Source organism: Electrona antarctica (genome assembly GCF_951216825.1).
Source record: "Electrona antarctica genome assembly, chromosome: 11".
Classification (NCBI taxonomy): Eukaryota; Metazoa; Chordata; class Actinopteri; order Myctophiformes; family Myctophidae; genus Electrona; species Electrona antarctica.
In genome coordinates, this window is record NC_136792.1 from 45,126,649 (window position 1) to 45,142,188 (window position 15,540).

A 15,540-nucleotide genomic window follows, 5' to 3' on the forward strand; every position below is an offset into this window, starting at 1 on the left:
GCATTATAGTCAACTAATATGCACGTACGCACGCACGCACGCACGCACGCACGCACGCACGCACGCACGCACGCACGCACACGCACGCACGCACGCACGCACACTCTCTCTCTCTCCTAGATGTGACATGGATTTTGGAATTAAAATTGTTTCCAGGTTTTCTCGCACCTATAGTCAACGGTGGACCCCATAGCGAATCACAGCATTCAGCTAAATGACTGGTAATGGTTAATACATGCAGTTACAACTGAAAATGGCCCGTCAGTCAGAACAAACACACCCGAGAAAGATGCACTGTGTAAATATCAGTATAGGTGGGTTTAATAGATACTCAACCGATACTGAACCGAAAATGACTAAACCTTATTGTGTTCTCTTGAAATGTAAGGACGAGTACAATTTGCGTTCCTGGATTTTCCTCAGCTCTATTGCTGTACAGGAGAGGGAGGGGAAGAGAGAGATAGAGGGGGGAAGAGAGAGAGAGAGAGAGAGGGTGGGGGGGACAGACGGATAATGAGGGCTTCTATTCAGTTCAGCAGCTGATCAATGTTTAAAAGTGCTTCTCCAGATGGGCATGGTGGCTCAGTCGGTAACGCTGTCACCTCACCGTTATAGAAAAGGTCCCGGGTTCGAGTCCCTCCGGGGACACTGTGGCCGCTGGGGGTGAGTTCTCTCCCCCGCATGATCAGCTATGTCCACGGCCCTGGGGGGGGGGGCCTTTCGAAAGGTCTTTCTGTGTGTAGTTTCCATGTTCTCCCCGTGTCCCCTAGGGTAGGTATACAGTAGGTACCCTCACAAAAAACATGCAGTAATCCTGGTCTCTAAACGACCTCCCCCTGGCCGCCATGCCTGGTGGAGGGGAAAGGAACTGGTTGGAATAACGTGTTCCTTTCACTCGCTACTCGTCCTACCGGGCAAGGTATCACTCAGGTGATAAGAAGCGGCCTGCTCACTCCTCGTGCATTGAAGGAAGCGTGAGCTCAGTTCGGGGCTCTCCCCAGGTTGGCAGAGGGAGAGTAGCGCCCAGGATTATTATACAGCTTTGGCAATTTGCACCGGGTGAAAAAAATGGGTTACAAAATCGTGGGATAAAAAAGGGGCTTCTCCAATCCAATTTCATACCTCTATACCTCCTCATGCAAAAGTAAAACGTCTTCCTCTCATTATCTATTTCCGTGTACGTTCTCGCTGACAGTCCTCTCTTGTTTCCACCACCTCTTGCCTGTTTCCGCTGCATCCCATTTGCCTTTTCATGTTCACGGCACGCACATGAAAAGGTCCTTTGTGTCTGTGTTCGGTTTTCAGTATTGTGAGTCACTTGAGCGTTAAACTTGTTAAAAGTTTTGTTGTGTGTATTGTACTGCTATTGCAGCCTTGGGTGAGTCATGCAATGCTTAATGGAATCGGCTTCAATCGGTCTATTTCAGGAACTCATTTTACTTCTCCATAAATGTTCCAATGATTCACCGTGATTGATAGGGCTAGGAGTGTGTAGGAGGAAGAGAGGAGGTTTCTGTATATTGTGTTTGTCATAAAAAAGGACGAGAAGCACATGAGAAGCAGTTAAAGCATAGTACTGTACACAGCAAAATTATTAATGTAACTATTTATTTGTATCTCTTGAGAGCCTACAGATGTACCCACTCAGAGTTAATCATGTTATTGTAAGAGAACCGATTCGAACTCTTCATGGGGTTGATTATGTTGATGTTATGTTTTATTACTGCTTTGCCTAATTGTACAGCACTTTGGTCAACTTTGTTGTTTTAAACGTGCTCTATAAATAAATTTGGATTGGATTGGATTGATTAAAATCGCAATGACACAGTTGTCAGACTCTTATAATCAACGCATGACTTTGTACATTAGGTTTCTTAAAAAGGGCTTGACATTACTTTACTTTATTACATTAAAAATGCAGTGTAAATAGACATGTAGGCCAAGTTAATAAATGCTGAATGCACGGATACTATAATGCACATTATGCTGAGGGAGAGCGAGTGCGTTTTCCGGCAGCTGCATCAGCCGTGGAGTCGCCACCACTTGCTGAAAACACCCGCGGCAGTGTTTCTCGGTGGCATCAGTCCGACACCCTACCCCAGAGACCCTAACCCTAACCTCACAGGGAAGTGTTTCTCGGTGGCATCAGTCCGACACCCTGCCCCAGAGACCCTAACCTCACAGGGCAGTGTTTCTCGGTGGCATCAGTCCGACACCCTGCCCCAGAGACCCTAACCCTAACCTCACAGGGAAGTGTTTCTCGGTGGCATCAGTCCGACACCCTGCCCCAGAGACCCTAACCCTAACCTCACAGGGAAGTGTTTCTCGGTGGCATCAGTCCGACACCCTACCCCAGAGACCCTAACCCTAACCTCACAGGGAAGTGTTTCTCTGTGGCATCAGTCCGACACCCTACCCCAGAGACCCTAACCCTAACCTCACAGGGAAGTGTTTCTCGGTGGCATCAGTCCGACACCCTACCCCAGAGACCCTAACCCTAACCTCACAGGGAAGTGTTTCTCGGTGGCATCAGTCCGACACCCTACCCCAGAGACCCTAACCCTAACCTCACTGGGCAGTGTTTCTCGGTGGCATCAGTCCGACACCCTACCCCAGAGACCCTAACCCTAACCTCACAGGGAAGCCACGGCTGATTTTTAACCGGCAGCACATGTCTCGTCAGTTGCGGTGTATGGACTATGGACCAGCGGCCGCCGAACGGGCCGACACTGCCTCGTAGCACTTGCCCTAGCCTCGACGACCTTACAGGCGTATGGAAAGGCTCAACTTATGTCAATTAGATAGCACTAGCCCTTACCCGTTGTGAGATATTGACCCCCCCCCCCTTGTTGCCGCAGGGGGTACTGCACCCTGGGTGCGTTTTTAATTCACTAATAAATTCATTATTAATTTATAATTTGTTAAATTGGAAAAAGGGCTTCGTTAAAGGGGAATTTCTCCCTAAACCTTTTTTTTTACAAAAGTAAGTTGATAATTATGTATATTGACCAAAAAAAAATATATAGGGGAGCTGGGGCTGCAGCTGGAGATGAAGCTGGGGCTGGAGGGGTCTAACGCTAGAACTCCTATTCAATCGTGCAGTTGTTTTTTGTTCACATCTGTTCTAGATGATGTGACAGCAACACTCCATGCATTGTTGACACTGCACTCTTCCTGGTCTACGTGAGCTGATGTTAGACCCCCCCAGCAGCAGCCCCAGCTCCAGCTGCTTCTCCAGCTCCCCTATATCTTTATTTATTTTTTAATATTTTTTTTGGTCAATATACTTAATTATCAACTTACTTTTGTAAAAAAAAGGTTTATGGAGAAATTCCCCTTTAAGACCTCCATATTATTATGGTAGTAGAGGACCTGGCTAAGATATGTATGCACTTAATTTAGGAGAGAATATCTCAACTCTTCTGTCAGTGACCATGGTAACCATGCTCACCTGTGCACGGACACGTAGGTACACAGGTACACAAACATACAGACAAAGCTGGTTGTTGGAGTGGTTTGCACCACTCAAAATAAATAAATAAAAATAAAGGCGAAATAAAGAGATAAATAATAAAAACATAAACCTGCATGCATGTCAGAACCAATGTGAATGGAGCGAAAGGACTTTGGTCCTCCCTATAATCTGGGTGGAAGCCTTCAGTCTGTCTGGCGAAGGCAGGAAAAGGATTTTCTCGAGGCAATGCGTTCCACAGATTAGGGATCACCCAAAGCATGCGGATTGACCTGGAAGGCCCCCTCAACCGTAAATTATACACCAGCCGTCTTGATGCGACGGCCAGGCGCCAGGCAATAAATGGAGTGATACTGGTGAGTGGTGATGGTGGTGGTGGTGGTGGTGGTGAGGGGAAAGAAGGGGAGGGGGGGAGACCTCCCCCGTTTCAAACTGCAATGGGATTTGGTTTCTTACTCCCACAACAACTCCCCCCCCCCCCCCCCCTCCCCTCCCTCCCTCGCTTACCCTCAATCCTCTGCCCTCACTCTCTTTCGACCTTTCCAGGCGGCCGACTTTGTCTTCCAGATGAGATCATAGACTCTCAAGGGCACTCTGGGCAGAGGAAAGGCGAGACCAGGAGAGAGAGAGAGAGAGAGAGAGAGAGAGAGAGAGAGAGAGAGAGATGGAAAAGGAAGTGAAGTGAGTGGAAAGGAGAGGGGATCGAGGCAGTCTGCCAGGGTGAGGTGAAGGGAGTGAGAGTAAAGTTTACAAACCAAACAAATGGAAAGGTGAGGAAGAAAGAGAGGGAGTTGGGGTGGTGTGACAGAGAGGCTCCGTTATTTGCTTTTTCACTTCACTGGCGTTTTGAGTGTTGGTTCTAAATGAAAGAAATGAAAAGGCGTATGAGTGTGCAATGAGGATGAAAAAGTACTGCGCATCTGGCTTCTCAAATTCAAGCATGCAGGCACTCGTGGCAAGTGGCTTTTTGTGAGCCTTTTAGAAGGAACGGGGAGATACTGTAGGAGTCTGTTTGATGAGGAAAAAGCAGATTGTCCAGGGGACTGGAACACTGATATTTTCACAAATTGGTACCACCCGTATATTTTTTTGAATTTTTGTATTCCTACATGTCTCTAGTTCATATTTTGGTATGATAACTATTCCAATTCAGTAGCTTAATGCCAGTTATCACTGTCTAAACAAACCTACCCTCATATGAAACCATGAATTATGAATTATTTCTGACCTCTAATACTTTTTGGAAATCAATGGTCTTATAAACAGTTGACCTTAAGGTAATTTCACCAGTAGAATACATTTTTGCAGAGTACATTTTATCATTGTGCAATTTAATTAGATAATTTGCATAATTGAAGACATTAAGTGGAAATATTTTCACGATAAATACAAATACAGTTACTGTATATATTTCAAAAAGTATATAACATGTGGGAAAATAATAGTGGACATATGTCTGTGACCTACTGGCAATGTGCACTTGCCGGCCCAACCGTTTGCGAGATTAGCACAGACACACTGCTACAAGCTGTAGTTGTAATAGCCCGACGTCCCAATAATCCGACATTACTAACCCTACCGCCAACCCTAACCTAACCCTAACCGCACGCAGAAGCCACGGATGAGTCTTAATGACAAATTCCAGACCAGCATAGCATCTATCATGCATAGAAGGAAGCATGAGGTCAGTCCGCTGCCCCCCCAGGTCGGCAGAGGAAGTGTAGACTGTACTGTAGAGCCCAGAATTACATTAGATAATTGACACTGGGTGAAAAAATGGGTTGCAAAATCGTGCGATAAAAAACAAAAAACAAAAAATCAAATACATGTTGTGGATTACAACATTTGCCTCTGAGATGTAGTAGAGTAGAAGTAAAAGATTGGAAATATTGGAAATACTCAAGTAAAGTAAAAAATAACTAAAAAAAATACCATAACATCTTAAGTACAGTACTTAAGTAAATGTACTTAGTTACTTTCCACCACTGAGAATACATTTCACTGTCACGCCTCAAACTGCGTGTGGAAACCTCTTATCAGGCTGAAGATGTGATGCATCATACCAGCTCCAGTGGCCTTGTGGTTAGAGTGTCCGCCCTGAGACTGGGAGGTCGGGGTTCAATCCCCGCCCGAGTCATACCAAAGACTATAAAAATGGGACCCAGTGCCTCCCTGCTTGGCAATCAGCATCAAGGGCTGGATTGGGGGTAAGTCCCTGCGACATATTATAGCGTCATGTCCACGGCGCTACAGGAACATGAGATGCCGCCGAGATACTGCCGAGACCAGGGACGGATTAACCCCCACGAGGGCCCCTGTGCCGGTAGTTTTTGCAGGGCCCCCATAGCGCACGTGCGTGCGACAATTTGGTGTTTTTCCGTGTTTTTATCTTTTTTACCTAAATTTAACAAAATCAATGACCAATGAAGGGCCCCAGGAGCCATTTTCAGGGCGTCAAACCTAGTACCACACAGTCCAATTTCCGCAAAGGGGCCCTGAGAGCCAAGGGCCCCTGGGCCACGGCCCCACTGGCCCAATGGCTAATTTGTCCATGGCCGAGCCATGAGGCCCTATGGCCTCATGGCTCAAGGCTTACTACTGACGACGGTTCCACAAACGTAGCGAGAGAGAGAGAGAGAGAGAGACACGAGAGACGAGAGAGAGAGAGACGGCAGTAGGTTAAGGGAAATAGAGAGAGGATTCACTCCACAGCATATTGAGTGTCCATCCGACTGTGAAATTACCAGATAGACATCAGGGGGCCCTGACATCCATCGTATGTTTTAATATTAGCTCTGCACATGCACACGCACACGCATGCACACAAACACACACAGACTGTCCTCAAGCCCTGACCACTTTCAAACACCTAACAGTCATGCACAAAGAGGCGAGGACGCAACTTTGTATTCTCGCCTCGCTCCCTTTACACCCGGGCTGCAATAACCTTTGTTTTCCAATTTGTCAGTTGTGATATAAAAACGGCCCGTCTCAATCTAATAAAAAACCGTGTGACGGAATGCTGATTGCGGATCGCATTTTGCCTTCCAGGGTGGAAAATAACCCCCTTATTAAATATTAATCGTTCGTCGAGGCTACTTGGACTCCAGCCTTCAGTGGGCTGACGTTGGGAGCGTATGCAGCAATTTATGAGACGTCCAGAGGAGAAACCCTTTTATTGTTTATGTACTGTGCTGTTAAGGTCAAGGAGGAATACAACGCCTCACAAGCACAAACAGGACAAACAGCAATATTTTGTACTGGACACTAGACACATTGCAGACTGTATATCGTTGTCTCGGTCTAATTCTGTGTTGTGTTTGGAAATAAAGACACCGTATATAACGGGACAATAAGTCAAATGTTACAGTAAGTCAATAGATCAGATTTTCAATTTCTTTCTAGGTCAGCTGGGAAAACAGGACAGTCGATCACAGGACTACAATGCGTTATTAACCTGTTTAAGAAAACTGAGGGTCCTGGTGATCTAAACGAGGTGCCATGCTATGAGCTTGTAGGTCTGCTATTTTTTTGAAAAATCGTGAAAACGTGTGCAAATCTTTCACAGCGGAAACATTTTTAACTCCTATCTTTGCTTCTGGGGGGGTCCCTGGAACAACATATTTTCAGATGGGGGTCACAGCCAATTACATATTATTTTGGAGCTCCGTAGTTTGAGAACCACTGATATAGAAACATAGGCTTTTTAGAAACCTGATTTAGAAGACTTTTGTAGAATCAGCCTCAGGTTAATGGGTTAAAGCTTTGCTGAATTAATGACCAAGTAAAACTTATATCTTTGATTTATTGCTGTATGTACGTGGTAAATAACTTTGAGCAATGTGTCCTTGCTGATCCTTACATTTTATGTAATCTGAGGAAGCATTGAGTAATAAAAAAATGTTTTAACCATTAATCTTACAGGTTGTAGCTACAACACAAAGTGTGACGTCAGTGCTAAAGTGCTCTGTACTTGTCCGGTGTTGTACTGAACACTAATAAAACGTAATAGCATTTCAGTCACATAACGGCAGCACGATCCATCCTACACATGAGATAAGTTATACTTTATTGATCGCCAAAGTGGTAAATGCATACTCACGCACGCACACGTGCGCACACACTCATGAACATCTGACAGAGTTCATTTGAAGCTCGCTGCATCTGTATTCGGTCTCATCTGCTTTGGATACTAGCGTTTCATTGTATTTCAGCATAATGCGCTGTTAGGTATCCATGCAACACCTGGCCTCACAAGACATATCCATACATCATGTTGCTTTATTGTGGTTAACTCACACATATCGTACAACACAGAATACCAATTTTTCCCCAGCAGTCTTTACAGATTTATTTTGCACTGCTTCCGCAGGCCAGGTATCACTTAATGCTGGCCAGCTTACACTCTGTAATGTAGAACTTCTCTTGTTACACAAGTAAAAGTCCGGAATTCAAAATGTACTTGAGTAAAAGTACAAAAGTATTGGTATCAAAATATACACTTTAAAGTACCAAAAGTACAAAGTACTCACTATGCAGAATGTCCCGTTTCAAGTTTTCAAATGTATACAAATCTTTTGAAAATAGCAGATCTACACATTGTGAGCTTGTAGATCGGCTATTTTCAATAGGCTGTCATGTATATAAGGCTGAAGTGGTTAATGTATATTTTGTAATAACAATCAAAGTAAGTAGTAAGTAGTAACTAAAGTTTTCAAATCAATGTAGTTGGGTAAAAGTACAATATTTGCCTCTGAGATGTAGTGGAGTAGAAGTAAAAGTACTGTAGACTGGAAATACTCACGAACTTAGCACACTGTGCTCAAAGACGTTGTGGTTAAACCCCCGGCTCTGGAAGCATGTGTACCCCTGCTGGGGTATGGGATGGAATCCTGCGAGAGCCTTCTCTCCTGTGCCTCTCCTATGAATGTCTTAGCTTTCCCACGGTCTGACTCAACACCCCCAAAAAATAATAAAATGGGAATTGGCTGCCCATTCTAGTCTTCAAGGAAAACAGAAAACATCTCTATCCTTATATGCAGTACAGATGCAACTAGGGATGACTTCAAAGTTCACGGATGTTTTGTTTCGGCAAGGGACACATAACGTCACGTCAAAACATCGAGGCACACCTGTCTGTAATTCACTGCAAAAGCATCTACGAATGAAAATATATAGCGGCTATTGTCATCCTTCTTACCACAATCAGCGCCGGGATTCCTTCAAAATAGAAGCTCGGGGTGCCGGGAAGACATGGCCGCTTTTACTCTGTAAAGCACCATTTATGTACCATGTTGGGCTGTCAATAGATTATTTTAGTTAGTTAGTAAACCAGCACAAATTTTGCTCAACACAAACATTGTCCAAACACAAACAATGAATGACATTGACAATGAATGGCCAGTTTTGAGTGTTTGTCCTAACACAAACATTGCGTAAACACAAACATGATGATGATAAGAGCGCCCCTCGCTTCACACGGGTGTGATTTTTTTTAATTCTTTTCTTTTTTCTGTATGTCATTTTACAAAAAGTGCACGAAAACGTTTAGCTTTTTGCACATACCTCCCATTATCCACGGTCGTCATGGGTAGCCACAATTCACAGTGCAAAAGACATGTTTTCCTCCCAACACTGAAGTGGAACTTCCTCTGTGCTGCTGGTCTTCATTAAGACCCTGACCATGTCATGTAAACAGAACAATCATACATCAACAGCCTCTGCATCCACAGCAAAACAATCTATGAACGCCCGTATCAGCAGGGCTGATCTAAACCAGCCGACTAGCGTCGAGCCTCCCGATGACCGATGGTAAATAATAGAGTGCAAGCAACAGCTATATGAACAATTGCGCCTTTGTCTCATTTTGTACAGTTACCGTATGTATGGTGAAGGTTTGCCTGGTGCTCTTCTGTCTCTGTCATCTCTCTGTTTGCTCTGGCCATCTCTCTCTCCCCCTTCTCTTTCTCCTCAGAATCCTCTGAATTGGAATTATAAGTAGAGCAGTGCTTCTCAAACTTTTTAATTGGGGGGGCGGCTGTGGTTCGAATCCCGGCTCCTCCTGTCCACATGTCGTAAGTGTCCATGGGCAAGACACTGAACCCTATACATTGCCTCCAGGGAGTCGGTTGGTGTGAGCTTGCCACCATTGGTGTGGGAAGTGAGTAACTGTTGGCCGCTTCACCTCCCAATGTATGAATGAATGAACGATTGTTAAGTGCTTTGAGCACTTGGAAGTGAAGTGAGAGAGAAAAAATGCCATTCATTAATTTCAAGTCACAGTCACACCTGTAGGCTGGGTCCATTTGGAACCCCTTCGACAGACCCTTGAGGGTCCCCGGACCCCACCTTAAGAACCGCTGGAGTAGAGAGAGAGGGAGAGAGATGTAGACACTAGTAAATGCCACCCTTCCTTCGTATACCTGATGCTGCAGGGATCCAATCTGTCCATGCGTGGCCCATATAGCTCTCCCAGCGCACACGTTCCGTGCACTATTACAGTTTATTATACTCTAAAGCCCACCCCAGAGATTTAAAACACCACTCATCTGTTGCTCAGACAGATGCAACATTCGTCTCGGAGGAAAACAGTAACTGTGTGTGTGTGTGTGTGTGTGTGTGTGTGTGTGTGTGTGTGTGTGTGTGTGTGTGTGTGTGTGTGTGTGTGTGTGTGTGTGTGTGTGTGTGTGTGTGTGTGTGTGTGTGTGTGTGTGTGTGTGTGTGTGTGTGTCTGCACGCATGCGTGTGTGATTGTGTGTGGCTGTTTTGTTTCGTTTGACTGAGCATTTGGGGTGCCAGTGAGGATAAGGCTATAAGAAATATTTCACCTTCCAAAAAACATTTGGTAATTATTTTTATCATCTACTTATAGGCTTATGGGAACACCCCAGACAGTTCTTCTTATGTCGCTCGATTCAGTATTTAGATAGTCGATATTCATTTTAGTTGCCCCACCCCCTTCCCTTACAAACCCATTGTAACTTCAAACTCCATTTTAAACATGGAGAAGGTCGTTCTTGTATACTAGCACCTAATACAAGGCTTAGAATGTCCGTGCTGCTCCAGTGTCCTCTCCTCCTCCTGCATTAAGTGTCCTTGTTCCTGTTCCATGCACCGGACAAGCCGTTCCAGGCTTGAGGCGCGTTGGTAGACGGTAGACTCCCTTTGTTCCATTTTAACTATGTTAGATTCATCGAAAACACCTGTCCTTGGTTCTGCTGACAGATATTGTCCTTCTAATAGATGAGGTTTAAAAAAAAACGTTGTTTTTTTTAAGGTGAAAAACATGCTGTGGAGGCTGTTGCCGTTTCGCATTGTAATGGCGGCCTGTTTTTCTCATCAACAACAAACCATCCGACTATTTTTCGCCGGACAGAGTGGTCCTCTGTTACTTATTTTGCACAGCATATTGGCACTTTATTAACTTGCACAGTTGTGATTTTATTGTTGAATACTGTTTCCTGTTTAGCTGAGATGGCCACTCAGCCAACGAGTTCCACCTGGGGAAATGCTTGGTGATTAACAAACATGAGGGGCAAGTGCAATGTGGGTTATAGATGCAATATGTTTGAGAAGTGCAATGATGTGGAGTTCTATTGTTGAGGTTTGATTGAATGCCTAACAATTGCCTGTGATGTGATTCAGTAAGGATTGGGCTGGACCATGTCAGGATAGCAGGGGGGGTTAAGATGTGCTGTGGTGATTGCTTATTTATGTTGTAGTGTGGAGGACTTATAACTTGTATAGTTTGTGTAGTTCACAGAAACTTGTAACATTTGTATGGTTTAAGGTTATTTATTTATTTATTTATTGTATGCTTATTTATGGTATGTTCTCATTTGAAGACGCCACCTGTAAATGGTATAGTCCATTCTCATTATCTCCAGCTGGGTATAAAAGGCTGCCATGTTGCCAGTGAACTGAAGTCTGTGCTGAGTAGAGAGCTTATTGTATTCATGCCAGTTGGTAGTGCTCTTTGATGAATAAACATACCATTGGTTATAACCTTGACCAATGCCTCTGTACTGTTTCTCCAGCCACTAACACGGTCATTCCCATTCCTACAACTACAAGGTGATAAGACAATCTAGGCAGCGTAGAATATTGGATGAAATAGCGGGGAACGCGGGTTACGCAGTAGAACTGTTAAAACACCTTGCTTGCCCGGACCTATTTAATCATTTATAGCGCCCGGACCACTTTTACCGGCGCACTGGAAGTTGGTGTGCATGTCTGTGTAGCAGCTAACAATAGCCACACCACTCTAGAGTCGATCGACAACAACGGGAGACAAGAATAAATCTATCGCGACTAGCGACTGGACCGCGGAGCGCCGTCTAACACAGGATTTTTTTTCAGAATTAGACGGGATGATTTAGATCGGGAGTTATGATCGTTTTAAGATTTTCGTTTTCGTCAGCTAAACAGGCAGGGAACATTTTCGATGACGTGTCACTGTTTGACACGTGATCGGATTGGGCAACAAACGCTCCTAGGCTGTGGAGCGAAGCGATCGGTTTTGATATCATTAATCTCCGTCCTATTTATCAATCTCCGGCTTGGGCACTTGACCATGACCTTGAACTTGACGGAGAACTCCGCCCCGGGCCTCTTAATAAAGAATGTTAGTGCATCATCAAACTGAAGGACACTTGGGGGTGAAATGTAATGTTTCTTTTCCTTTTCTTTCTTTTTTTTTACTTTTTCAATGATGGAACTAGCCTTTTTTTTATTCAACCTTCTGAAGACGGCCTTGGAATAATTTTCTTTTGATTATAGAGGCGTTGTGGACCAAAGAGCACCTTTCAACAACATTATCTTCACCAGCCATGCAGCGTGGCAGCCCTTCCTTTCCCCCCCCCCTCATAGTTCGTTATTACAATATTTCAAGCAAGCATATTGTGAGCTAGATTGGACTAATATCGCTCCACTACAGCGTACATGTGGTGGTGCAGGAGAGGACAGAGGAGCTCAATCCTGCCCAAAATTTCAATTCAATTTAATTGAATTGAAATTAACCCATTTAGGCCTGACGTCGAAATAAAAAAGACGTCAGGCCTGAAAGAATATATACCTATTCAAAGATTTGTGCCGCATTTTTACGATTTTTCAAAAATAGCAGACCTACAAGCTCATAGCGCGCCACTCGGTGGCGCGCTATGAGCTTGTAGATCTGCTATTTTTCAATAGCTAACGTATAGCAGAATGCTTGAAACAACAAAAGGGGTTCCCGCCCAAAATGCGTTAAAGTGTCAAATCACACCATGTTGTCTCGAGACACTCGTACATGTAGAGCAGAGAACCGAACAGAGATCCCACCCACCTTCATCGTTGATAAATGAACGGCCATTATGAAAATTTGGAGCCATTTGAAAGTAACATCATTCATGTGAAAGCCATAATGGCATCCATATGATATAACCTGATAAGGCATGGCATGATTAAATAACAGAGGACAATGGAGTCATTCCTCCTCCTCCACTGCTGTCAGGGATCAGTTTTCAAGACAATTACAGCCTTACATAAGCACACGCATACGCACGCGCACGCACACACTAACACGCGCACTTGTATATACACAGGCACCTTTCCTCACCAACGTTTCAATTCTTTCCCCATCAGGGACAGACCACAATGAAATATCCCCATCCATCACAGGGGGCTTGACTTAACCCCTTTTGGGCGGGAACCCCTTTTGGTGTTAGCATTACGTTATGCTTTAGCTATTGAAAAATAGCAGATCTACAAGCTCATAGCGCGCCACCGAGTGGCGCGCTATGAGCTTGTAGGTCTGCTATTTTTGAAAAATCTTGAAAATATGGCACAAATCTTTGAATATATATTCTTTCAGAGCCAACGTTTTTAACTCAAATCTTTGCTTCTGATGGGTTCCTGGAACAATATATTTTCAGATGGGGATTGGTGGCCAAATACAGATCATTTTTGGGGTTCTTGACATGAAATATTGAGCACCACTGATACAGAAACATCTTTCAGAAAACTGAATTTAGAAGATTTTTTTTTATTTCGACGTCAGGCCTAAATGACTTAATAACCTAGTGCTGTGGATTTGTGCCTCTCTGTCACGGCCTCTTGTTCCATGTCATCGCCAGTTTACCTTTATTGCGGTGAAGTGAGTGTTTGCTTCGGCCCCTTTTCAGGCCCTAACCGTCCCCACAGTAAGTGATGGAGAGGGCCCTGCTCTTCACCACTAAAGGGTGTTGACCATTTCCCCCCGAAGGGCCCTTTAATGTAAGCATCTATCATCCTCGTTCCTGCCCCCCTCTCTCTCTCTCTCTCTCTCTCTCTCTGTCTGTGTGTCTGTTTACCAATCAGATGGAATGGTAGACATTTAGCGTCACAGACTAGAGGCCAGTGGTGGTGGTGGTGGTGGGGCCGGCCCAGTATTGCATGCCCCTGTGGTCGCTGCACAAGCATTGCTACTAGTACCTCCCCCATTAAATTGATTGATTCCCACTATGCTGAACTATAGCGATGGACCGCACTCCTTGAATCATTTCTCGGAGCAGTAAAAGACCCCATCTCTCTCCCCCCACAAGTATAGATAATATATAGGGGCAGTAGAGTCACTAGTGGACACTCTGGGCCAGTGGTAGAAAAAGTAATTATTTTACTTAATTCAGTGATTTCACTTAATTCAAATATCACTTATTTTTTCTTTTTTTTGGATAATCCTCCCTACCATAGAGTGTGCTGACCATATAAGGAGTTCCTCCCTGTCCCCAGTCAGCCCCTGGGGTCAAAAAACCCTAGTTTCAGTTTTGGTGGCGGGTGGCAAAGCCTTCATCCAATCAGGATGAGAGGGGCCTTCCTCCAATCATGATCGAGTGGGGGCACATGCTGTTGGCCTGTTGCACTTCCCCCCACTGTAGAGTGTGTGCATGTGCACATTTTGTTACTGGGGCGGACTGGGTGGTTTTCCAAATCACTCAAATCACTGAATGCTCCTTTAAGTAAAAGTATCTATCGATGCATTGTAGAAATACGCAGTTAGGCCTGACTCACACCTTCGCAACAGATTGATGCATGCTTGTTGTATGAGATGTATAGCTGATGCAAGCTCGCAATGCATTTCCAATGGGAGTCACATGGTTTGACACAACATTTGTGTTGTATGAGGGGGAGGGGGGCAGTCGAAACACAGCCGAAAGCCATACAACACAAATGTTGTGTCAAACCATGTGACTCCCATTGGAAATGCATTGCGAGCTTGCATCAGCTATACATCTCATACAACAAGCATGCATCAATGTTGTATGCTAGATGTAAAGGTGTGAGTCGGGCCTTACAAGTAAATGTCCGGAATCCAGTACCAAAAAGTACCTAAAGTAAAAGTACTCGTTATGCAGAATGTCCCATTTCGCAAGTTTTCACATGTATGCGAAAAAGTATTTTGAAAATAGTTGATCTACAAGCTCACGATGCGTCGCATTGCGGATTGAAGATCGGCAATTTTCAAATGGTCGAAATGTATATAGTTCTGAAGAGGTTACTGTATGTTTTGTAATAATAAACAACATCTACAAAGTAATTAGTAACTACAGTTTTCAAATAATTGTTGTGGAGTAAAAGTACAATATTTGCATCTGAAGTAGGGGGCGACTGTGGCTCAGGAGGTAGAGCAGGTCGTCCAATGATCCATGGGTCGGCGGTTCGAATCCCGGCTCCTCCTGTCTACAAGTGTCCTTGGGCAAGACACTGAACCCCAAATTGCTTCCGATGTGCTGGTTGGTACCTTGCATGGCTTCCGCCGCAATCGTGTATGAATGTGTGTGTGAATGGGTGAATGTAATGCACAATCTATGTAAAGCGCCTTGGATAAAGGCGCTATATAAATGCACCATTTACCATTTAAGTAGAAGTAGAAGTAAAATGACTGAAAAGGATCTCCAACTTCCATCGTTGCTGACTCGGTGCTCTACAGCCAGGCACCGGTCTTAGTTATATCAACAAGGGGGAAAAGTATGCCATTAGATTTGTTGAGGTTAAATAGTTGTGACTACACTGCCTCAGAGTGGTTGTGACGGTCTCACACACATGTGTCTGTA